This window comes from Theropithecus gelada, chromosome 6 (assembly GCF_003255815.1).
Source record: "Theropithecus gelada isolate Dixy chromosome 6, Tgel_1.0, whole genome shotgun sequence".
Lineage (NCBI taxonomy): Eukaryota > Metazoa > Chordata > Mammalia > Primates > Cercopithecidae > Theropithecus > Theropithecus gelada.
Genome location: NC_037673.1, coordinates 80,805,647 through 80,821,986, shown reverse-complemented (window position 1 = coordinate 80,821,986; position 16,340 = coordinate 80,805,647).

The following is a 16,340-nucleotide window of genomic DNA, read 5'->3' as shown; positions in this document are numbered from 1 at the left end:
TTATTTTTCAGTTGCGAAAATATTTTGTCATATAAATAACACGAAAATTCTCAACAAGACAGTGATGCTAATGATTAATTATCAGAGTCTTTTTAAGATAAGAGTATCAGTTTGGGAATATAAAAGTGAGTACTGGAAAGATTAATTGCAGGTTTCTAATATTTATAAGTAACATTTTATGCCCTTCAAGGATATATACATATACAGGAGAATATATTAAGCATATTAAAGTGGCAGAGATGTATAACTTTATGCATTTCATGGGTATATACATATGCAGTTCAATAGATTATAGTGTCTGGAGATTAGAAAAGGAGAAAAACGAGTGTGGAATATCGGATGCATTAACTATTATTTTATACCATTAGTAGAGATCACATACTTTTTTCTTTGACGTTGAAAATATATGTAAAGAGAGACATCATCTAGGGTTTTTTCCCAGAGTGTAAGAATTAAGCCTATTATTATGTTTTTGATAATATAGAAGATTTTAGAAAGTAATTTGATGATTTTAAATTGCAATGATTGATACATTTTCTCAAAAATAATGGCTTCTTATATATTTTTAAGGTGATATAAAATAAATTTATAATAATTTTTGATATTAATCATTGTGGGATTAGACTTAGTAGTTGGGATTAGACTTATTCTTCTGCTGTAAAGAAATGAAAAATTGTGCAAAATATTGGAAAGAAGTATTTTCAGCACAGAAACGTGATTCTTGAGAACAAGGAAACTCATGAGCCAAGCTCCAGTTTCCCAGCATTTAGCTTGACAAGATTTCCACAATTCTGTGTGTAAATGGAGCCCAAATAGAGATTGGCAGCCTCATTGGGTAGAGAAAAATAAATTTAACTTTAGAATGATGTAGAAGGTCAAAACTTACAGAGCCAGGTCTTAGAATCTCAAGATTACTGAGTGTAAAAAAAAAGTTGAAGTACTGACTAATCCAGAGTATAGAAATGTTGTTGAATATCCTGGATATTCAGTTAACACCCAAATTCAGACTACAAAATCTCCATGCCTTAGGAGTAATGATGCCAACTCAGACTAATAGAAGTATTTACTGAAGCAAGACGGAGCCTGGGCCGCATAACAAGACCCTGTCTCTACAAAAAAATAAAAATAAAAATAAATTATTTTTTTGTGTTGGCTCACGCTTGTAGTCCTAGCTACTCAGGAGACTGAGATGGGAGAATCGCTTAAGTCCAGGAGTTGGAGGTTGCAGTGAACTGTGATTGTGCCACTGCACTCCAGCCTGGAGAAGCAAGGAAGAAAGGGGATCTGGTAATTTAACTGTCTCAACAGAATTCAAGACTCTTTAAAAGCACAAATTCCCTCACTACTTTGGAAAGGAAATCATAGGTGGGATGAAAGGAAATCATAGGTGGGATGCTGGATATAGAACCAAGACTTTGGAAGAAAGTTATCTGAGAAAGCTTTGAGGATCAGAGGAAAAAAGCACTGCAGTTTGCTCAGTGGTGGAAACCACATGACTTCACCAAAAGTAAAAACTGTTGAGGTGTACCTTCCACTTTAAATGTTCTCTTCAGATCCCGTTCAGTTTTATTTCCATTGCATCTAATGAAGCAACTGACCCTCAGGTCACAGGCAGAGAGTCACAGCAGCAGACTGCTCGGGGTTTGTGACAGATGCACATCAGGAGATTGTGTTGTTTTCTTCCTCACCTGCTCCTATGGACTTAATTTTAGTCACCATGGAGTAAAAACATATATTAGCTGATCTGCTCACATTCCTGCTCTCTACCTACTTCTTGGTATTCTGAATTTTTCAGTTAATTTAGAGAAGGCCTTTTCTGAAGGGATATCTAGAAAGCATAGGAAATCCTTGATTCAGAGGGAAGTGGGTCTGCTTCATAGTTGTTAAGTCTATTGTCTGGCTTCTTTTGCATTTTTAAAAATAAGACTTGATTTAATTTAATTTTTTTTTTAATTTTTTTTTATTTATTTTTTTGAGACGGAGTCTCGCTCTGTCGCCCAGGCTGGAGTGCAGTGGCCAGATGTCAGCTCACTGCAAGCTCCGCCTCCCAGGTCTACGCCATTCTCGTGCCTCAGCCTCCCAAGTAGCTGGGACTACAGGCGCCCACCACCTCGCCCGGCTAGTTTTTTGTATTTTTTTTAGTAGAGACGGGGTTTCACCGTGTTAACCGGGCTGGTCTCAATCTCCTGACCTCGTGATCCGCCTGTCTCAGCCTCCCAAAGTGCTGGGATTACAGGCTTGAGCCACCGCGCCCGGCCATATTTAATTTTAATTTCATAGGATTTTATAGAAAAGCTCTTAATTTTCTACTAGTAGTATATAGTATCACTTCTATTATTTTTGTTAAAGGAAAAGGAAATGTCCCCAAAGTATTACAAAATTAAATGATACTGAAAACAACAACAAAAAAAGAAGATAAAATTTTGGGAGGCCAAGGCAGGCAGATCGATCACCTGAGGTCAGTTCTAGACCAGCCTGTCCAACATGGTGAAGCCTCGTTTCTACTAAAAATATAAAAATTAGCTGGATGTGGTGGTGCATACCTGTAATCCCAGCTACTGGGAAGGCTGAGATAGAAGAATCACTTGAATCCAGGAGGCAAAGGTTGCAGTGAGCCAAGAGCACTCCAGCTTAGGAGACAGAGAGAGACCCTATGGAAAAAAAAAAAAAAGAATCTAGAGTCTCTACACAATTTAGTATAATTTAAAAAATAAATCCAATTAACATATGAAGAAACAGGAAAGTGAAAAATATAGCAATAGAAAAAAATCAATTGAATCAGATTTATAAATGAGGTCTTTGTTGTAAGTATAAAAAATCATAAGATCAATGAAATACATGCATAGGTAAATATAAGGAGAGAGCAAGAAACTTGATAAGTGAACTAACACACATATGCATATATAAAACAAAATGTGAATGAATGTACACATATATGTTGCATAATTTCTTGGAGGAATTCAACTCAAACTTTTCGAGATATATGGGACAAATTTAAGATTTTAGTATATCACATTTTTTTCACAAGAAAATAAGACAAAAATAACAAGCAGCATAATTATTTGAAGAGACAAAGACTAATATTTTCCCAATTTTTCCAAATCTGATGGATAACAGACACTCAAAGATCCAAGAACCTTAGCAAATCACTGAAAGAATATTTACAAAGAAGACGAAATATAACACCTCATAATAACATTTTAGCAAGCTAAAGATGAAAATACTCCTTACATTAGGAAAACAACAAGATTTACAAATCATAGAAGTGATAAACTCTAGAAGACAAAGAAATGCCATCTTCTAAGTATTAAACAAAAAAGCCCTGTCAATGTATATTTCTATATCCAGCCTAAAATTTCATCAAAAAATGAGGTGAAAAAATAACTATCATAGACAACTTAAAGTTGAGATAGTTTGTTTTCAATCCTAATGGAAACATTAAAGGAAGTTTTCAGGTTGAAAGTAAATAATATTCCAATGGGAATTTGACACTTAAAAATAAAGAACACCAAATATAATAAACATATTGTTAAATATTCAAGATTATTATTAGGCATTCATTTATATAATCATGTTCTCTTTAAGTCAAAAAAGACATAATTTATGGTAAGGTTCATAACACACACATGAGTAAAGCAAATGACCACGCTAACACAGTCAGATGGTGGTGGATAAGTGGTATATGCTATGTTAAGTTTCCTCATACATCTGGTGATGAAATAACAATTTAATATATAATTTAATAACATATATTCTAAACCCTAGATCAAACACTAAAATAAAAATCCAATAAAAAATAAAATTAAATTCTAAAATATGCTCAAATAACCCAAATGAAGGCAAAAAAAGTAAAACAAAATAAAAGGGAACAAGCGAGGAAAAAATAAAACAAGTATCAGGATAGCAAAGTTAAACCCAACCATATTAACTATATTAGTAAGGCAAATAGTCTAAACACTCAGTTTAACAGAAATTTTTTTCAGACTACATAAAAACAAATCAACAGCTTTCCAGTTATAGGCTAACTCTAAGCAATGTTTTAGATATAAAGACCCAGTTTTAAAATTAAAAGATTTTGAAGCATGCAAATTGTAATCATAAAAAAAAGATAATGTTTTGTTAGCATTATCAAAGTAAACTTAAATACATGGATTATTACTGCCACTAAAGGCACCATTTTTGATGATGATAAGAATATAATGAAATCAGAAAGACATAAGCTCATAAATGCATGAAACCTCATAATATAGCTTTAAAATACACAACTTAAAAATAATTGAAAGATCTAATAAAAATACGTAGATATAAAAGTCTTCAAATCATATTTAAAGACTTTAGACACTTCTATTAGATCTTGAAAGATTACATACACAAAACAAAATAAAATGAAACTTAGGAAGGATATGGAAGATTAAAATAGCTCTTTTAATGAACTGGACCAAAATGATTATTTAAAAACACTATACAAAAGTGCAGAATCCACACTTTTCTCAAATACACATGAAATATTTACCAAATGGGATCACATTCTGTTTCATTCAACAGTTGTTAATAACTTGCAAATGGTAAAAATCACAGAGTATACTTTTGACCATAAAATACTGAATTATAAATAAATGAAAGCATATATAGAAAATGCCCAAATATTTGGAAATTAATCAGCATGCCTGTCAATAAATCGTGGAACACAAGAGAAATAACAATCATATTAGGAAATATTTTAACTAAACCATAATACAGACTAACGTGCAGAATTTGGTAATGTTAAAACACGTTAAAAAATTAAGTCACTAAGCTTTTAGCACTAAAGCGTAAGGAAGAAAGGAAACATTAAAGCTAGCGACGTGAAAGAAAGAGATATATAAAACAATAAAAATAGAGGAAGATGTTAGAAAAAGCCAACTAATTTAAATGATATTTCTTTAAAAACATTCCTTAAATTTATAAACTTACACATTATTGCTTATAAAACCTCAGCTTTTTAGCTCTAGAAATAAAACACAATCTTGTAAGAGGACTATTTACAATATAAGAGTTTTAAAGATATATAGAGAGCAACTTTATGTTGATAACTTGAACAACTTCATGTGTATAGACGAATTCCGTGATATCAAAAATTATAAAAACTGCTATAAAATGTAAGATAAATGTGAATAATACTGTATTAAATAATGCAGTTAAATTTATAATCTAAAATCTTACTACAATGAGTGTTTCAATAGTAAAGCAGTCACTGGTGAGTTCCACAATATACTTAAGAAAGAAGCAGTACCAATTTTCAATACTTTTTCATAGAATAAAGGGAAAGAGAATATATTTAACTAATTTGATGAAGCCAATATATACCGGTAATCAAACACTGATAAGGACATTTTGACAAGATTACAGAGCAGCAAACCTCATAAACATAGATGCAATCATCCTTCAGGAAATACTAGTCAATTATATCTGGCATTAATAATAAAAGATAATCCATCATGATTATGTGGGATTTATCCCAGACATACAAGGATTGCTTAACATTCAAACATCAAGAAATAGATAATTCATCTTATTCTAAGAGTTAAAATATTTATTTCACCACTTAAGTAAATATAGAGAAAGCATTTGATGTTATTTAACAATTATTCATGGCAAAATTCTCAACAAATGATAAACACAAAGAAACTTTCTCAATATGAAAAAATGTATTCATGAAAAACTTACAGCTACTATCACACTTAAGAATGAAATATCAAGTTTAATCCCCTAAAATTAGGAGCAAGGGCAAACTTACCTACTCTTACCACTTCTAATCAATATTGTACCGAAGACCCTACTCAGTACAATAATATAAGAAAAATATATTTGAGATATAAGAATTAAGGAAAAAGGAGTAAAATTATACTTATTTTCAAATATCATGACACTATACTTAGAAAATCCAAAGGAGGAAAAAAAAAACTACTAAAACTAGCACCTAAATCTAGCAAGGTCATGGAAAACAAGATAAATTCACCAAAATCAATTATATATGTACATGTCAGGTACAGACATATTGAAAAATGAAATTAAGAAAAAATACAATTTACAATAATGTAAACAAGCATCACAGACTTAAGAATGAATTTACTCGGGAGGCTGAGGTAGGAGAATGGCGTAAACCCGGGGGGCGGAGCTTGCAGTGAGCTGAGATCCGGCCACTGCACTCCAGCCTGGGTGACAGAGCGAGACTCCGTCTCAAAAAAAAAAAAAAAAAAAAAAAAAAAAAAAAGAATGAATTTAATTACACACATGTGTGACCACTGCATTCAAAATTACAAAACATTCAGAAAAATTTAAGACCTTAAAATAGAAATGTACAATGTTAATGTTTTCAAGAATGTTATTATATAACATTTTCTCTGCTAACTGATCTAATGTTTTCATGCAATTTCCAGTCCAAATACCCGCAGGGCCTTTTCCTTTGTGCAAATTGATGAATAGGTCGATTGTAATATTCTTTTTGGGGTAACATAATTATGTACAGAGCAACTCCAAAACATAATCAGGTACATTATTAGAATTAGAAATTATGCTTATAAAAGTGCTGGTGACAAAGTAAATGTTTAAAAATCAATTGTATGGCATAAAAATATCAAGTGATAAATCTAGAAATAGGAGAAAAAGTTTCCTACTTTTGAGTCAGAATTTTCTGACTCAAGAAAGAAAAACCAAAATTGAATAATGCTGCAAAGGGAAAACAATGTACAAGACAATTCTGAAAACTTGGCTATATTACTCTATTAGATACTAAAAGTTAGCAAGAAACTCTACTAAATAAGACTACATATTTCTTGTAGGAATAATTAATCAAATAAGAAAGAACAGCAAGGTACAGACCCTCATATGTAAATACAAGTTGTGACACAAAAGTGCTACTGCATAGCATTAGCATTATAGAAAAAAGAGTCTTCAATAAATGGCTCTGGCAATTTTGTACTCAAAATAAATACATTTGATTTATTTCTCTCACCACTTGCATACACAAAAAATATTTATAGAGATATGTATATCTAAATGGGAGAAACAAGACTATGCATCTTCTAGAAACTAACAAACTATTTTCTGATATTGAAATAAATAATAATTTATTATTAAATGAAGCAAAAATGGATGTAGTATAATGAAAACTCCAACACACTGGCTTTTATTTCAATATTCATCAAAAGACACTTTCGAGAGAGTAAAAGTATATGACCTACATTGAAAGAAAATATTTTCATTATGTTCCCCTGAAAAAGCAAAGGGCTAATTTTAAAAACCTTCATACACACCACTAATTAAAATACAGACAACAAAATTATTTGAACAAAACTTTTTTTGAAAAGAATATGCAATACCCAATATATTTATGAACAATTTCAATATCACCAGTCTTCAAGAAAATGCAAATTAAATCTACAATAACGTAGTGTCATATACCCAATGACAATAACATATGTTGCTGAGAATATGGAGCAATAAGAACTTTCTAGTTGTTACTGGGAATACAAATTCGTAAAACTACTTTAGAAAACTGGTTAGTATAATCTTCTAACATTCAACATAAACATATTATGAAATACAACATTTTAATATCTAGGTTTAAATTACTAATAAAATGAGTGTGCCTTTGCACCAAAAACTATATATTTTCACAGCAGCATAATTCATAATGGCCTTAAATTTGAAAGACCTTAAACTTCTATTAGCATTACATTTACAAAATGCCATAGAGCAATAAAGAAAATGTATTAATTACAGGTATACAAAAATATTAATTCAATCTCCAAACCATAAAATGGAGCCAGAGACCCACACTTCAAAGAAAAGAAATAAAAGCACAGACTGTATGATTCCATTTTAATACATTTCAAAGTATGGGCAAAACTTAGATAGTTAAACATCTAAATGACAATTAACTTTAGGAAGGAGTTTTTAATTTCATTGCTGATTTCATTGATTTGATTGATTTCATCACCTGAGTAGTAATTTCCTGAGAGTATTTACTTTGTAAAAAATCATTAAACTTCATGGTGAAAGTTAGTCCATTTTCTTAATGTGGCTTAAAATTCCATTACAAAGAAAAATAAAAGGAACTTTATTTTAATAAATTGGTGTTATTTATTGTTTCTCGTTAAATTTTAGTTCTTAGAGAAAAATTTGATCATCTAATATTTATTGAGTAACTATTGCAGTGGTGTAAGAGGACAGCTGGCAGTGAGAAAGATCTGTCCTGACTGCTAAGAATATTTTTGTTCTAAAATTTTCTACAAAAAAAGCAAGCTTCATATGTTCTCACTTATTGGTGGTAGCTAAGAATTAGAACAATTGAACTCATGGAGATAAGAGAGTAGAAGGATGCTTACTAGAGCCTAGGAAGGATAAGGGGAGGTGTGGGAGGAAAATGAGTTGGTTAATGGGTACAAAAAATAATTAGAAAGAATGAATATGACCTAGCATTTGATAGCATAACAGGGTGACTACAGTCAATCATAATTTAATTGTACATTTTATAATAACTAAAAGAATATAATTGGATTGTAACACAAAGGATAAATGCTTGAAGGGATGGATACTCAGTTTACCATGATGTGACTGTCACACATTGCATGCATGTATCAAAATATCTCATGTACCCTATAAATACATACACCTACTATGTACCCACAAAAATTGAAAATTAAAAATTAATAAAAAGGCTACTGGGAGAATTAGAAAAATAATCAATCAATCAATCAAATTTTCTACAGATCATTTCATCTTGACTTCATATTCACCACTAGGAAAAATATACTCATTGCACACCTATGTAGTTCACATGAATCAACACATTTGGCTCACAAAAATCATTGAGCATAATATTAAGACACGCACAATACGCCAGAGTTACAAAGCATCCCCAGAATCTGAATAAGCACTATTTGATTTCAAATGATCATCTCTTGCTCTACCTTTTGTTATCGAAGACTATTTACATTATTTGCACTTTTATGTTCATTTAAATTTAAAATTTCAAACACATTATTTTCATTCTCCTCCCTTGGTTCACTTTACAAGCATTTTATAGGCATTTACCCTTCGCCAGATTTTGTCTATTTATAGGAAATGAAAACATAAAAAGGATATTATTACTTGAAAGAGAAGCTAATAGTCTAGTAAAAGTAGCATAGTAGAAAAGAAGGAGACAACAATTGATCATTTAAGATTAATATATACAAATGTTAATTTTTATAGTCAGTTGAATTTACTTTTTTAATGATTTCTTCTTCATTATTATTCTCTCTACTTTCCACTCCTTCTTCCTGCCCACTTTCCAAAAGGCTAAAATTCACTTAAGTGTGAATTACTCCTCTTAAATTACATTTCTGATCATGCTTTCGCTTTTTTTTTTTTTTTTTTCTCCTCAAGGACCTTCAGGTTATCTCTTCTCTTGGTGAATATTGGCTAAACAGTGCAGTTTGGCATGCTTGGCACTGAAGTTCATCAAACTACTTTTTCAGCAAAATCTTTCAGCACTTATACAATATATACTGAATCAAATATTAGCTCTTTGTCAGTCCAGCATACTCAGCTTTCTTGGTTTTTCTGTTAAACCATACTATTAGTACCAGGCACTAAATCATTATTAATTGTTGTAGTTCTCAAATATTTGTCAGGCCTCTTTTTCATACTGGATGCTTAATAAATGATTTCACTAAAATAATGTACTGTGTAATTACAAACAGTTCATCAGGAAAATAGGGCAGAAGTGCAAAAATGAGATTATAACATTCTTGCAAAACATGTAATAATTTTTCAATTCAACTTCTAAATTTCTTATGGCAACAGGTACAATACACTTTTAGATTAGACAGATACTACAGCAACTATGGAAATCTCAAAATTGAAATAGCATGGGACACTTCAGATTAAATATTTATCATGTGTACTAGAGATATTAGCTTTCTCTCTTTTGTGAAAACTGGATATACATCAGATGTAATTGATGTGAAACAGATGTGGATAGACGGGATGATTCTTCAGAAAAATATCAAAGTCAGTGCTATCCTTTGCAAAGTCATCCTGAGCATGCATTTTTCTCTGAATCTTTAATTGGAGAAATGGGCTATAAAGCAGAATGAATTTGCAGCACCAATTAAGTCCATTTTTTTTTCTTTTAGAAGTGTGTTGTTGTCATGAAAGTGGTGACTCAGAAAGTAAATTCAGTTACTGAAGAATGCCCACCAAGAATAACGAATTAAATGCAAAGCAGTAAGAGGTCATTTGTTTTTGTAATTCCATTATTGCTAATCTATTATTTTTTCATCTGAGCTCAAGCTTGATACTGTATCTGAGGCTCTGGGATGGTTTAGTAATTTAAAATGTAAAACTTAATAGAATAATACTTTACTGTAACCTTTAATTATATTTTTACATTGAGACTTGGTCCATATTTTTGTTTATTTTCTTAACTTTAAACATAATTGACAGTCTTCACAAATGTCATCTTTCTAAAGAAAGGGTCAACACTTAGCAGTGCATTACTAGATTTTTCACACATATTCATTGTTTTGTGGTCTTTAAGTAGTTAATGTCAAATAAGAAATTCAAGCTTTTCTTCTACATGCCCACATACTGGAGAGTTAACACATATGTTTCTCATTTGACTTTATTAAATTTGTTTGAAGTTTCAGAAACTACTAATACTTGTCATAAAATAAATGATATAATTTAGTCAAAATGCTGAGCTATTTTTGAGTATTGAGAAAAATGTCAAATGTTAAATGGCATATTTTTCTTCTAATAACACCATCCTGGCTTGGCTGACCAAGTGAAGGGGAAGAAATACAAATTAATTTAGAAGTCACACTACATATATCATTAGAATCTGTATAATCTTTTTTAATCTTCAGTATTAAAAGAAGATTTTCAAACTTTCAGTCATATGCCACCAACTTTTTATTTAAAAATTTTAAATGAACAAATAGACACTTTCACATATTTGAAAAAATTTTTACATTAAATTTAAAATTTTTGTCCAATGCCTGCTGGATAATAAATTATAGAGAAACCTAAGGAAAAGTCAATTAATTATTCATAACTCAGCCATCCATATATTTGTGTATATATATGCATTATGCCTTTATCCACCAATCATTTTAAGAGTATTCTGATATTAACACAAACTCTTTGAAACAATCTTTATTCCTCATAATGTTTTATTGCATTTATGCACATACATACATATATAAAACTTCTCTAGTTATATTTACATGTTTGTGTATACCACTACAATATACATACACTATATAAACAACACATACATATATAACCTTTTTAAAAATCTACTCTCATCTGTTAAGGCATCCTAATTTAAAGCCAGTTTAAAAATCTAGCCTATGACAAGTTTTTATGTCTGATTTGCTTGCTTATTGAATTTAGTTGGTCATGTTATTATACATAAATTCATTTTCAAATACTTATTTATTATGTACTGTATTCCAGATTCATATTAGTAAATTTTTCTTGTCTAATTGCTAGAAAGTAACAAAGTATAATGCATGTTACTGACCCGTTCCTCTTAATAGGAGCCATAAATGGAGTTACATATACTAAGGTCTAAATATTAAAGTTTTAACCCAAGATGTAACTATCGCCCATCCCTTTTCCTAGCCATGGATCCCACTTTTAGTTCCCTTTACACCTTAAATGTACAACCCAGGGGCTGTCCAGGAGTCATATTTCACCTTAGGGCAGGTCTGGTGGTTGGAACCTGAACATATTTATAATAGGTTAAGAGAGCAAAGCTGGAAATGAGTCAAGGACTCCTGAACCAGGATGGAAACTGACCTGGTCACACTCTTCAGAGAGCTGAGCAGGTTGTTTCTCTATCCCTTGAAATAATCTTACCTGTTCTGGATTTCCAGGCAGGTAAGGTCTCTCACATTAAGACCACCTAAATCAAGGGAAGACAGAAAACCCAGCTATGTGTTTGGTTACACATTTTAACTGATTTGGATGGTCAGCTTGAAAAAAAAGCAGCCAAATTTTCTACAGCCATGCTTTTCTACTTCCCTGCCATCAACACACTCACACAAATACACTCACTCACATACTTGTGAACTCTCAGATTCACATCCGTTCGACAGGAGGACCTGGTTTAGCTCACACATTCCATTCTTGTATATAGTTTGTACTCGAATTAATTATTAAGTTTAGCAGAGCCTTCTAAAGCATATAAGCTTAGTACAGGAGTTTCTCCTTGTACAGGTCTAAGAGGATATTTTAAAGTTAATATTGAAAGTAAAAATAGTCATAGAGGATTAATTTTAAAACAGAATTTCAGTGTACCTTTAGAGTGAGAAGAATTGAAATTTGTTTTCACTTCTGCTATCTGGTATGGAATAACAGTCTGTACATACATGCTGTTATTCCATACATAAATATTTATATGTATGTTATACATATAACATATATGTATATGTATACATATACACACGTATGTATACATATGTATATATTCCATACATACAAATTTCTTATCATTTTTATAATGTTCATAATGTTTAATGCCTAGTTCTATAATTATCCGAGTTATATAAACTATAGTTAACCATGTCTCTTCAAAGCATAATACTAATTGATGCATAATTATTGATGCTACTATATATTCTGAAACAGCAAAATATGTGCAAAAACTTTTGACTTAAATAGGATCAGAGTCCTCTGCTTCCTATCTTTTTGTTATATGTGTTGTCAAGGAGAGTAGAGGAGATAGTACTTTGGAGGATGTTGGAAAATACATGGCAATATTATAGTTTAGGAGACAAAACCTTAAGAAGTGTTTCCCTCTCTTAGTCAAATACATGGCTAAAACCTATAAAAATAATCGATCGATAGGCAAGGCACAGTGGCTCACGCCTATAATCCCAGCACTTTGGGAGGCTGAGGTGGGCAGATCATGAGGTCAAGAGATTGAGACCATCTTTGCCAACATGGTGAAACTGAAACCCCATCTTTATTAAAAATACAAAAATTAGCTGGGTGTGGTGGCACACGCCTGGAGTCCCAGCTACTCAGGAGGCTGAGGCAGGATAATCACTTAATTCCAGGAGGCGGAGGTTTCAGTGAGCCATGGTTGTGCCACTGCACTCCAGCACTCCAGTCTGGAGACAGAGTGAGACTCCATCTCAAAAAACAACAAACAAACAAACAATTGATATACTTTCAGTGCACAAAAATTCTCCTAAAACTTCTAATGACAAAAATAGATAGATATTGGGGGTGTCTAAAAAAAGAGATCTATTTTAAGATGAAATCAGAATTAATTCTGTGGATATTTCATGTAGCAATGAGAACTGACCTTATCTAAGAATGGCTTGGCAAAGTGACAGTGAATATAGTATCTGAAGGATAAGTTGGTCCAGCAGAGGTAAAAGGAGAAAGACTATCCTATGCAGAAACACCTTAAAAAGTCCAGAGTTAGGATAACGGGTGCAATATCCAAGGAAAATAAGTTTTCATATAGGATGGCTCAGTTAGATTTTAGAATCCCAACTTTTAATTTGCTCAGACATTTATATATCTCTTTTTAAATTATTTATCTTAAATTGAACCTAATTTTGACAACTGTGCTTGCACTCCCCTGTGGACTTAACATTTATTATGCAGATACCTATCTGGATGAGTTTGACATATATTCTATTTTTTTTAATGAGATCCTGAGTGGAAGTTTCCTGTATTGAGTGATATACTCCTATAGGACAAGAATGTCTAGGATCACTTAACACTTAATCACTGTAAGTGATTGAGTTATGGCTTTGGTTAAATGGCAGTACACCCATATTGGCTACTGCTATTACCGTAAGAGTATTGTGGCTTTCCACTTGCCTATCTACATTCTAAAAGAGGTCTTGTTTCCTTTTTTTTTTCTTCTTTCTCCCTCAACACTTTTTGAAAGTTAATATGCAATTTGTTTTATTATGGGAATTGGCACTCAGTCACCAGCCTACTACTCATTACATTCTCCAGCTCTCTCTTTGCTGATTTTTGATATACCTTGCTATTTTTGCAGCCTCCAGTAAAATGCAGAAATAAAAAGATAATTAAGTGTTCATGATCACTTTCTTTCTGAGTCATAGAACTATGCAACCTTATTTTTCAGCTACAGTGGATAAATTACAAACTGACATAAAAATCAATGATTTATATTAAGCCAGGTGGGTATTTTGTGATCCTAGTCATGTAGGAAAACATTGATAAACAGTGAAAATGTGACTTGAGTCATTTTTTAATATTATATTTGTCCATAACATGAGAGTATGATCCTTTTCTTTTGTTATGTTTTATGTAAGTATAGAAGAACACCACAAAGCATAAGTCAGAATTGGCATATATGACAGAGAAGTTAAAACGTTGGGAAACCTGGCAACTAAAGATTTAAATAGTTAAAGTGTAACATATGTAGCATTATTAGAGACAAGGCAAAGCTATCATAGTCAAGATACTTCATATATATGTTATGTATATATAATATATAATGTATATATATGATTTTTTCTTTCATTATTATGTATTTGTTATAAACATTTCAGTTTTTGGAAAGGTTTTAAATTTAATACTAAAATACGTTTTATTCATTGTTTCCAAATCAATCATATTTTGCCTTATTTCCCCTAGTGGTCCTGTATATAGTTCAGGCAAAAAAAAAAGAAAAAAAAAGCTATCTTGACTCTGCAGCTTTGGTATTATTGACCTTGTCAGACATAAGAAGGATGACAGAACAGACACACATTTTTCAGTGGTATAAGCTGATTATATTCAGTCAAGTCGACATTTAAAGATCATTTCTAATCACATTTAGAGTGGAATCTCATGCTACTCTTGGTAAATCCTTTCTGAACCTTATAGCCTTTTGAACTTAAGAAGGAACTGTCCGATACTTGAGAAAAATGCTTGCCGATTAGGAAAAATGGACAGTGATGAAGGAAGAGCCCATAAATGCAAATCTAATCAGAATAAATCTGTAGGATGAACTTTAATCTACCCTGAGAGATGTGACAGGGAATTGGTCATATGCCCTTTTCTCCACTGGCTTTTTTTTTTTTTCCAAACATATATTACTCTTGGTGGTCCCTTTTTAATAATTTATATAAACTCGATTTCCCTCTTATTCTTGGATTGCATTGTAAAGTCACACTGCCAGTAGGAAAATCACATATAGCCAAAATTAGCCTTGATAATCTCACAAATAATCCTTCAATTTCAAAATCTAGAACCTCAGATTCTTAAAATAATATGCATTTTATTCATTTTTTTTTCTCCTCTGGAAGTAATGGAGGTCGAGTTTTTGTTAGAATGAGGAAATATTCTATCTCTCCCCTTTTTTTTTTAACTCTTTGCTTCTCTCTCTCTTCCTTTCAATCTCTACCTCTATCTTCATTTTAGTGTCATCTTTCTCAGTTATACTGTTACAATTAAGCAGGCTAAATGTGCATATGACCTGATTCCATTGTACCGAACATAAGGTAGAGCTGATATAATTCAAGGGTGGTAATTCAATACCAAATTTTTGAAAACAGTTACAGTTCATCACTGAAAAAACGTTTACATCTGGTTAGGTATTGCCGTATATTTTCCCAGCCTCTAATCTCTGGTAAGATAAGAATGCAACGTATCCATAAGAACAGTGGGATACTCTGGGTTATATTAATTACTTCTATACTCCTCATCTTAATTAAGCTCTCTGAATTTTTTCATTTAACTCTCTAATGGCTATTATTTATTTGCTTGCTCCCTTTCTCTCTCTTTTTTTTTTTTTTTTTTTTTTGCTATACAGTTACCCACATAAATTAAATCATATGTATACCATAGTTCCATTTGTTTTAGAATAGGAGACTGGATGGTTTGTGATATAGTTTGGATATAGGTCCCTGCCCAAATCTCTATTTAGTTGTAATTCCCAGTATTGGAAGTGGAGCCTGATGGGAGGTGATTGGATAACAGAGGTGGATTACTCATGACTGGTTTAGCACCAATCATTGGTGCTTTCCGCAAAAGAGTGAGTGAATTCTAGTGAGAATCAGTTATTTAAAAGTGTATGGCACCTTCTCTTTCTCTTTTGCTCTGTTCTTGCCATGTGATGTGCCTGCTTTCAGGTCTCCTTCCAAATGAGTAAAAGCTCCCTGAGGCCTCCCCAGAGGCCTCCCCTCCTACAGAAAGCTTTGCTCCCTGTAAAGCCTGCAGAACTGTGAGACAATTAAACCTCTTTTCTTTTCTCTCCTTTTCTTTTCTATTTCCTTCCTTCCTTCCTTTCTTCCTTCCTTTCTTCCTTCCTTCCCCTCTTTCCTTTTCTTTTC